This window comes from Dama dama, chromosome X (assembly GCF_033118175.1).
Source record: "Dama dama isolate Ldn47 chromosome X, ASM3311817v1, whole genome shotgun sequence".
NCBI classification, from domain to species: Eukaryota; Metazoa; Chordata; class Mammalia; order Artiodactyla; family Cervidae; genus Dama; species Dama dama.
In genome coordinates this window covers 69,469,759-69,480,793 of record NC_083714.1, presented here as the reverse complement: position 1 = coordinate 69,480,793, position 11,035 = coordinate 69,469,759, and the positions used below count along the sequence as shown (strand labels likewise).

Sequence of the window (11,035 nt, the reverse complement as noted above, 5' to 3'; positions counted from 1 at the left end):
ACTTTAACAAAGGTTTCTACTTCCTGGGGCTCTTTTACGAAAAGGACTATGTCTAAACACTCCTACCATGCCGTGACACGAAACTTGAATGCATATTTATTCATGAAATGACTCTCTAACTCAGGCAGTTGTAAATGTTTTATTTGACTTGGCCTAAGTATCATTAACACGACTGTGCAGAGTAAGTGAAGAAGAAAATGTAGGTTGGTGGTAAAACCCTTCAAGTATGCCTTTCCGCCATTATCCAGGTAAGGCTATATGAGAAACTGTCAGCGTGAAAGGCACCATTTTATCACCCATGTGTTTTTCCCACTTGCTTGCTTTATTCTCTCGAGAGCTATATTCAAGTTCCATGACAACTGCTGATCCTGTTTCACAACTACCCTTGTGCCTGAGCAATATACACATAGGTGGATATGGCCTGCTAAACTGTAGGAAGTTGCTGAGCTGTTAAGACTATGAACTTTAGGGTCTGAAGTACCTGAGCTTAATTTCTTGCCCTGTCCCTGATTAATTTTCTGAGCAAATGATTTAACCTGTCTGAACCTTTTTTTTCCTCTTCTGTACAATGGAGGAAGAAATAATCTGCACATCACAAGAAACTGTTTGTTAATTCAACAAATATTTGAAAGTCTACTTTTTATCACACAGACCAAAAAAAAAAAAAAGGCATACATAAGGGAATGATACAGGGTTAAAAGATGACAATTATATGTAAAAATAAATTATAGAACAGGGAAAAGGGATGAGTAATGCTGGGGTAGAAGTTGAGAAGACAGAATTTTTTTAAGCAGTATGGTCAGGTTAGGCCTCAGATGAATAAAGATTTGGATAATGACCTCTGCTTGGAATGAAAAAGGAAGATATTGTTGGGTACTGAGAAAAGAAGTGATATGATCAACATTTCATTTAAAGTGATAAGTCTGGCTGCTATGTAGGAGATAGAATGTAAAGGTGCAAGAAGAGAAACAGAGAAATCAGTGACAAGGCTAGGTGTGAGATGATGATGGCCCAGAACATCAGAACAGTGTGGTAGTAGTGGATACAATGAGATATTGTCAGATTCTAGATAATTTTATAAAAGATGAGACATATCATGTGAGAGGAAGAGACAGGTTAAAGAAAGGCTCTTATTGTTTCATCTTGAGCCACTAGAAGGATAGAATTGTTGTGTAACAATATAAAGAAAGCTGTGGATGGAGCAGGTGTATGTGCAGGGAGAAACATCAACAGTTCACTTTTGGGAGAATTGAGTCTGAGATATCTTTTAGATATTTAAGTGGAGAAGTTGAGTATCCAGGTGACTATATGAGTCTGGACTTCAGGAAAGAAGACTGAGTTGAAGTTATAAATTTGGGATTTTGTGAGGATTAAATGAAGCAATGTATATACAGCACTGAAACTAGCATGTAACACATAATAGGAACTAGTTTTATATACTATATTAAAAGTGTCTAATCACAATATCAACAAATATAATTACCATTACCTGTCTAGCACAGTGCCTGGGTCTTAGTATGCTTCATATATGTGTATGACATAGTCAAAGACGAACACTTCAGACTACCATATATGTGTGTGATTTTTGAGAGTGCAACACAGAGAGTGACCATAATGTGATTCCTTTTCATTTTAAATGAACATTTTCTAAGTTGACTACTTTTTAATTTCACAAATATTTGTTGAGAAATTTATCTGGGCTACTTAGGCCCCAAACACAAACCTCTGCTTCTGGTTTATTGCCTTCTCTCTCCTATTTAGAAGATTCAAAGAAGATTTCATTACAAAAAGACAATACATTCCCTCAGAAGTTCAAAAACTAAAGCTATATAAAAGAGTGTGTACATTGAAAAGCCTTTCTTCCATCCCTGTTCCTATCTATTCCCCCTACTGTATTGTCAGTAGTTGGAAAATTTTCTGTAAAGGCCCAAGTAATAAATATTTTAGGCTTGCAAGCCTTGTGGACATTGTTGCAATTATTCAATTCTGCCCTTGCAGTGCAAAAGCCATAGACAATATAGAATAAATGGCATGGCTGTGTTCCAACAAAACTTTATTTAGAAAAATAGGCACCAGGTCTGCTGGCTATAATTTTCTATCCTTGCTATAGGCAATCATTTTTATTAGTTTATTCTTTTTTATGAAAATGCAAGCAAATGTGAATATATATTCTCATGCCCCTTTCTTATATTAAGTTAATCTAAGACATACTACTGTTCATATCTTGAAACAGCATTTTATTACATATTTTAAATATTTTTTGTATCAATATATAGAGAACACCCTCCTTTTTTCTGTCTGCATTTTAAATACATCATTTCATACGTGTGAAAGGATATGTAAAGGATAGATTTCTAGATTTGGGATTGCTGGATCAAGAGGTAAATGCATTTGCAATTTGGGAAGATATTTTTGGATTCACTGTTAATCATTTTCACTTTCAGCACAATATATGAAAGTGCCTGTTTTAAAATTAGGAGATGCTTCATGAATTGGTATGTGATTCTTGTTCAGAGGCCATATTGATCTTCTCTGAATCATTCCAATTATAGTGTATATGCTGCTGAAGTGAACACCACAAAGTCACTTTTAATTTAGTAATAGTTGAATGCTTTTGGGTGGTGTGCAGCCAAAGACAGGGCAAACTATAAAACTCCTCTTTCTATTTAGCCTGGAGATGAGAGGAGAAAAGGTTTTTTCTGGACAGCAGTAGGCTTTTTTTTTTTTTTTTTTTTTTTGCAGAGTGCTGATTGGAAGGGAGCCTTAAGTTCCAGCTATATACTAATTTGTGCACTAGGTAATGAAGACATAAATGGCCAGAGTGGTAGAAAGAGTTAATGAACACCCCATCCTTTGAGCAATAGTGCATAAAGATAGAGCTTTCTGCTGATTGTAACCAATACAGATTATAGCAGGATTCAGCCAAAAAAGAAGGAATGATGTGGAGCTGGTTAATAGAAGAGGTGATCTGGTTAAAAGCAAGTAAAACATAATTTAAAAATAATAAAAGAACCAATATTTATTAAGCAGAGTTTATAGGCCAACACTTTGTCAAGCTGCATATTAATTATCACAATAATCCTATGAAATATGTATGTTTTTAATATTTTTTACAGATTTTTTTTTTTTTTACTTTTTACAGATTTTTAAATCAAGGTAACTTGCTCAATATCTTATGCTTTATAAATGTTGAATTGAGATTTGGTCTCTGCAGCATAGGATCTTTTCTACTGGACCTTATTGACTTGCTGTCTGCCTGGAGGAATAATTTCAGAATTAGTTGAGAAAATAATAGTAGAAATTTGACAGGATCTAAACTTTGGCAATTATATATTTTTTTCTTTGTTTTTATGAAGAATTCAATCCAGTATTAAGAAAGGGTTTTTTTAAATGATGATTGCAGTTAACTTTCTGGTGCCCAAAGTAGTCAGAATAGGCCTTTGGCACACTTGCGTTCGTGTCAATTGCAGGTGCCACTGGCTATGCTTGCCCTTTAAACTCTGGAACAAATACTTGAGAGTCATGTCAAAGAAAAAAAAATTTCCAGACTTTAGAAAGTTTCCTGACCTGACTTAGAGACTGACATCTTGAAATCTTACATAGAAAACTTCAAGTTTTGTCCTTTGTTTGCTATGCTGGTTTACCCTCATTTGGCTGATGAGCTGTTTTAGAAAGCTGCCAGGCATCTGCTTCACCTTAGCTGAGGATGCCCCAAGCCTGAATCTCTGGCCACTGACATTCAGCAGCTGTTTTAGCTGCTGGCCAGGAAAAGTTACTTGAGCTGTGGTAAACCCAAGTGAAGTGGCTTCAATTGTAGCTATATCCACTCTATATTTTCAAGGCCTAATTGAGGATTACATTTTTAAAAATCTTACAAGGTCAGTTTATAAACTGTGATAAATAATTCTCTGAGAATAATGTTTCTTCTTTGCACAAACAAAATAATATTTCCTAGATGTAATTGGGGAAAGGAGAGCTCTCTTTTGCCCTGTCATTCGGTCTCTACTTCAGTTGACTGTGTAATTCACTTTCACTGGGATTGAAAGGCAAGTAGAAGGGTTGGTCAGATGCAGAATAATTGGGCCCCTTCATGGAGCAAAGCATTTCCTCTGTTTTTTTTTCCCCACTGCAAATTGCAAAGGGCTGCCTATTTTGCAATTATGGTGTCTAGATTCTATCTCATGATTAGAGATTATGGTAAAGAATAAAAAATTGTTTTTTTTCTAAATTCCATATATATGTGTTAGTATACTCTATTGGTCTTTATCTTTCTGGCTTACTTCACTTGGTATAATGGGTTCCAGTTTCATCCATCTCATTAGAACTGATTCAAATGAATAATTTTTAATGGCTGAGTAATATTCCATGGTGTATATGTACCACAGTATATATGGAATTTAGAAAGATGGTAACGATAATCCTATATGCAAAACAGAAAAAGAGACACAGATGTACAGAAGAAACTTTTGGACTCTGTGGGAGAAGGCGAGGGTGGGATGTTTCAAGAGAACAGCATCGAAACATGTATATTATCTAGGGTGAAACAGATCACCAGCCCAGGTTGGATGCATGAGACAAGTGCTCGGGCCTGGTGCACTGGGAAGACCCAGAGGGGTTGGGTGGAGAGGGAGGTGGGAGGGGGGATCGGGATGGGGAATACATGTAAATCCATGGCTGATTCATGTCAATGTATGACAAAAACCACTACAATATTGTAAAGTAATTAGCCTCCAACTAATAAATATAAATGGAAAAAAAACTGCAAAAAAAATGTTTCTTTTTTTTTAAGAGGCTAGAAAGCTCTCAGTGGAGCATTTCTTATGTGTCCACCTGTATTAAATACATTTTACATGTATTATCTCATGTAAATATCCTAGACTTCTCTGGTGGCTCATCAGTAAAGAATCAGCCTGCAACGCAGGAGATGCAGGCTTGCTTGATTCCTATTTCAGGAAGATCCCCTGTAGAAGGAAATGGCAACCCATGCCAATATTTTTGCCTGGGAAATGACATAGACAGAGGAGCCTGGCAGGCTATAGTCCATGGTTTCACAAAAAGTTAGACATGATTGAGCAGCTAAACAACAATAATCCCATGAGGTAGGTCCCATTCTTATCCCTACTTTAAGGTGAGGACAATAACTTGAAAATTTGTTCATGGATATGAACTTGTCAGACTCCAAAATTTGTAGAAATAGTGGCTAGTTTTACTGAAATCTCTATAAATATTACAATTTGTACAATAAGTTTGATGAATACCTTCTTCATTCACATTGCCAACAGCAGCAACTTATGGCTTATTTGTAGTATCTGCAATGCAGGCAGCAGAGGAGCAAGACATTTGCCTCGGTGAGTGCAAAAAAAAAAAAAAAAGTATTTTGGAATTTTTACATTGAGGAATTGTTTTGTTTTGCTTTCAAATAGGAAGTTAAACATGTGGAATTGTCTTTTCAGTTGGTACAAAATAGATAAATATTGGCCATTTCTTATATTTCAATATACTTGAAGGAAATGCCCTGCAAATAGTCAGAGATCAATATAGAAGGAGAGACAAGGTGAAGAGTCTGAGAAGGTGATCAATGTCATAGTCCAGTAAAAGCTGTACTAGAGCAGAATTCACATGGATTGACTATTCAAGCACAGTTTAGTGGTGATATCTCTGTTGATTATAGGATACAGACTGAATTCACCACCCTTTCGGAAATACTTTTTAACTGCCATATGTGCTCTGCTCTCTAGACTCTGAGATCATAAGGAGTTTGATTTATTATAGCACATATTAAGCATGTCTTGAAACAAATTTGACTACTCCATGTAATTGAGTCCTTGACATGTGTCTACTCAGGGGAAGTTAAGCCTTGCCCAAACATAAATATGGATCTAAGTCCTTTTGCTAACCTCTCCAGCCTCTTATTTATTTCCATCAAGGTCAGTGTTCATTCAAATTCCAAAGAAGGGCAATGCCAAATAATGCTCAAACTACTGCACAATTGCACTCATTTCATATACTAGCAAGGCAATGCTTACATCCTTCAAGTTAGGCTTCAATAGTATGTGAACTGAAGATCCAGATGTACAAGCTGGACTTAAAAAAGGCAGAGGGACCAGAGATCAAATTACTAACATTTGTTGGATCGTAGAAAAAGCAAGATAATTAAAAAAAAAAACCAATTCTGCTTCACTGAATATGCTAAAGGCCTTGTGTGGATCATAACAAACTGTGGAAAATTCTTAAACAGATGGGAATACCAGACTACCTTACCTGCCTCCTGAGAAATCTGTATGCAGGTCAAGAAGCAACAGTTAGAATTAGGTATGGAACAATGGACTGGTTCCAAATTGGGAAAGGAGTACGTCAAGGCTGTATATTGTCACCCTGCTTATTTAACTTATATGCAGAGTACATCATGAAAAATTCTGGGCTGGATAAAGCACAAACTGGAATCAAGATTACTGGGAGAAATATCAATAACCTCAGATATGCAGAGGATACAACCCTTATGGGAGAAAGCAAAGAGGAACTAAAGAGCCTCTTGATGAAAGTGAAAGAAGAGAGTAAAAAAGTTGGCTTAAAACTCAACATTCAAAAAACTAAGATTATGGCATCCAGTCCCATCACTTCATGGCAAATAGTTAGGGACACAATGGAAACTGTGGCAGACTTTATTTTATTGGGCTCCAAAATCACTGCAGAAGGTGACTGCAGTCATGAAATTAAAAGACACTTACTTCTTGAAAGAAAAGCTTTGACAAACCTAGACAGCATATTAAAAAGCAGAGACATTACTTTGCCAGCAAAGATCTGTCTAGTCAAAGCTATGGTTTTTCCAGTAGTCCTGTATGGATGTGAGTTGGACCATAAAGAAGGCTGAGCACAGAAGAATTGATGCTTTTGAACTGTGGAGTTGGAGAAGACTCTTTAGAGTCCCTGGGACTGCAACTCAAACCAGCCAATCCTAAGGGAAATCAGTCCTGGATATTCATTGGAAGGACTGATGCTGAAGCTGAAACTCCAATACTTTGGCCACCTAATGTGAAGAGCCAACTCATTAGAAAAACCCTGATGCTGGGAAAGATTGAAGGCAGGAGAAGAAGGGGACGGTAGAGGATGAGATGTTTGGATGGTATCACCGACTCAATCGGCATGAGTTTGAACAAGCTCTAGGAGACGGTGAAGAGCAAGGAAGCCTGATGTGCTGCAGTCTATGGGGTCATAAGCAGTTGGACACAACTGAGGAACTGAACAGCAATAGCATTGCAAGAATGTGCCATAATCTATGCAGCTAATCCCAATGGATAGATATTAAGTTGTTTTAGGTTATATGATATTATAAACAGTGAAAGAATGAACATTTTGTGTGTGTGTGTGTATTTGTAAATTTGTCAGATTATTTCCCTAAAATAGCATCTTGAAAGGGGATATTTTTGGATTAAAAATATGCATTTTAAGGCTTCTGATTTATATTATCAAAATGCATTTGCATGTTTTACTATTTTTATATGTCCACCATGTTTGTATGAGTTGGACCCATTTTACCCATACAGTCATCAGCACTATGTATTAATTATTTTACATCTTTGTTAGTCTGCTTTAGGAAAACAACATTTTGTAATTTTTTGTATAATTTTGTCACTACTAAAATTATAACATTTTACTCATGTGTTTTTAGTCATTCATACTTCTTTTTTGAAGTGCTTATTAATGTCCTTTGTCCACTCTTTTGTTATGGAGTTTAGATATTGCCTGCTATTTTTTGAGGGTTTTTATATATTTAAGTCATTAATCATTTATCATCTATGTTGCAAGTATTTTCCCTATTTATCCTTTTAAAAAGTTGTTGTGATGTTATAAGTTATAGATATGTTTTTTTATTTAAGTTTTTAAAGTACTTATTCATTTATTTCTTTTTTTTTTATTTTTCCGTGCCAGGTCTTAGATGTGGCATGTAGGATCTTTGATCTTTGATGTGGAATGTGTGAATCTTTAGTTGCAGCATGTGAACTCTTAATTATGGTATGTGGGATCTAATTCCTTGACCAGTGATCAAAATCAGGTCCCCTGCATTAGAGCATCGAGCTTTAGCCACTGGACCAACAGAGAAGCCCCTATTGATAAGTGTTATAGTGAAATAATATTAATTTGTTCTTTCATTTCTGGTTTCTAGGTTTTGTGCAATGTTTAGAGTTCTATATTTACTCCAAGATTGCACATGTATTCATTCATATTTTCATCCAGAGCTTGCATTTAAACTCTTTATTCATCAATAATTTATTTTAGTGTAAAGGGTTAAGTATTGATCTAATTTTTTGTCTCTGATCAACTAGTTGTTCCAGCATGTTTTTCTGTAACAATTTATAATACCACATTGATCATATGAATGTATACAAATGTTAAAATATGGGCTTTGGAGTCTGAACTGGATTTAAACCTCAGCTCCACTATATATGTGTTGGGCTACTTTGAGTGAATCATGTAAGTGTTCCAACCTTCATTTCTAGGGTGACCAATCATTCCAATTTATGGGTGACTGAAAGGTATCCAGGGATTCTGTATTTTAAGTGCCAAAATTGGAAAAGTCATGAGGAAACAAAGATGGCTGGTCATGCTAGGTTTTTCTTTTGCAAAAATGAAATAATATCTTTATATAACTGAAATAATTGTGAGGGTTAAAAGAGATAAAAAGAAAAGACAATCCGCTGACTTGGAAAAAAAATATTTGCATAGTATATGACCTATAAGGAATTGATATCCAACATATATAAAACATTCATACAACTCAACATTAAAAAGAAAACACACACACACACACACACAATTTGATTGAAAAATGGCAGAAGACCTGAATGGACAGACATTTCTCCAAAGAAGACATAAAGATAGCCAACAGACACATGAAAAAAAAATGCTGAAAATAGCTAGTCCTAGGAGAAATGCAAATAAAACTGCAAAGAGACATCACCTCACATCTGTCAAAATGGCTTCACTTAACGGTGTACAAATAACAAATGTTGGTGAAGATGTGAAGAAAAGGGGAAAATAGTGCATTTTTGTTGGGATTTTAAATTGCTGAAGCCACTATGAAAAACAACATGGAGGTCCCTCAAAAAACTAAAAATAGAATAACCATATAATCTAGCAATTCTGCTACTGGGTAGGTATCCAAAATAAAATAATACATGGATTTGACAAGATATATGTAACCCAGTGTTCCAGTATCATTACTTACAATAGCCAAGGTATGTTAGCAACATAAGTGCCCATCAAAAACAGTTGAATATGTAAAGATGTGTAAGTATATATATGATAGTGGGATATGACTCAGCCATAAAATCAATTATATTCTTCCATTTACAGCAATATGGATGGATTAAGAGAGTATTAAGCTTAGTGAAATAAATCAGACAGAGAAAGGCAAATACTGTACGTAATCACTTCTATGTGGAATATATATATATATCAGAAGCAGATATTGATAATAATATTAGTGGTTACCAGTGCAGAGAGGGAAAGCGGTGAGGGGAGAGATGGGAGGGATTAAGAAACAGAAGCTACTATGTATAAAATAAATAAGCAACAAGAATGTATTATGCAGTACAGGGAAATAAGCTATTTTTAATCATTTAAAATGGAATATAGTCTATAAAATATTGAATCACAATATTGCATACCTGAAACTAATACTGTAAATCAACTATAATTCATTATAAAAAATGAAGAAAATAAAAACCAGTCCTATTGCTTTGCCCCCTAAATTGTGCTTCTAGAAAATTATTGCGAATAGTCAGAACTGTGCACAAAGATGTAGGTGAATCTTTCTCTAAGTTTTGTTTATGCTAAGAGAAAACTGGAAAGAACCTGCATACCTAACACAGGGAATGGCTAAATAGCTTAATAATGCTCAAAATTCTCCAAGCTAGGCTTCAACAATATATGAACTGAAATCTTTCAAATGTTCAAGTTGGATTTAGAAAAGGCAGAGGAACCAGAGATCAAGTTGCCAACATCTGCCAAGATAATTCCAGGAAAAAACATCTACTTCTGCTTCATTGACTACACTAAAAGGCTTTGACTGTGTGGTCACAACAAACTCTGGGAAATTCTTAAAGAGATGGAAATACCAGACCACCTCACCTCCCTCCTGAGAAACCTGTATGCAGGTCAAGAAGCAACAGTTAAAACTGGGTATGGAACAATGGCCTAGTTCCAAATTGGGAAAGGAGTATGTCAAGGCTGTATATTGTCACCCTGCTTATTTAACTTATATGCAGAGTACATCATGTGAAATGCCAGGATGGACATAGCAAAAAGTGGAATCAAGATTGCCGGGAGAAATATCAACTTCAGATATGCAGATGACACAACCTTTATGGCAAAAAGTGTATAGAAGCTAAAGAGCCTCTTGATGGAAGTGAAAGAAAAGAGTGAAAAAGCTGGCTTAAAACCCAGCATTCAAAAACTAAAATCATGGCATCCGGTCCCATCACTTCATGGCAAATAGATGGGGAAACAATGGAAACAGTGAGAGATTTTATTTTCTTAGGATTCAAAATCACAACAGATGGTGAGTGTAGCCATGAAATTAAAAGATGTGTGCTCCTTGGAAGAAAAGCTATGACCAACCTAGATAGCATATTAAAAAGCAGAGACATTACTTTGCCAACAAACATCTGTCTAGCCAAAGCTCTACTTTTTCCAGTAGTCATGTATGGATGTGAGAGTTGGACCATAAAGAAGGCTGAGCACTGAAGAATTGATGCTTTTGAAATGTGGTAAAGGGGAAGACTCTTGAGAGACCCTTGGACTGCAAGGAAATCAAATCAATCAATCCTAAAGGAAATCAATCCTGAATATTCATTAGAAGAACTGATGCTGAAGCTGAAACTCCAATACTTTGGACACCCGATGGGAAGAGCCAACTCATTAGAAAAGAATCTGATGCTGGAAAATATTGAAGGTAAGAGAAGGGGATGACAGAGGACAAGAGGGTTGGGTGGCATCACCGACTCTGTGGACATGAATTTGAGCAAGCTCCAGG

General features: G+C 35.8%; 1 non-coding gene across 1 annotated transcript; it reads right to left on the bottom strand.

Annotated features, from left to right (window-relative positions):
- Positions 1-2,469: 2,469 nt before the first annotated feature.
- Positions 2,470-2,576, bottom strand: LOC133053297 (U6 spliceosomal RNA). The gene has a single exon (XR_009692221.1). It is a non-coding gene; the product is annotated as a U6 spliceosomal RNA (small nuclear RNA).
- Positions 2,577-11,035: the final 8,459 nt, after the last annotated feature.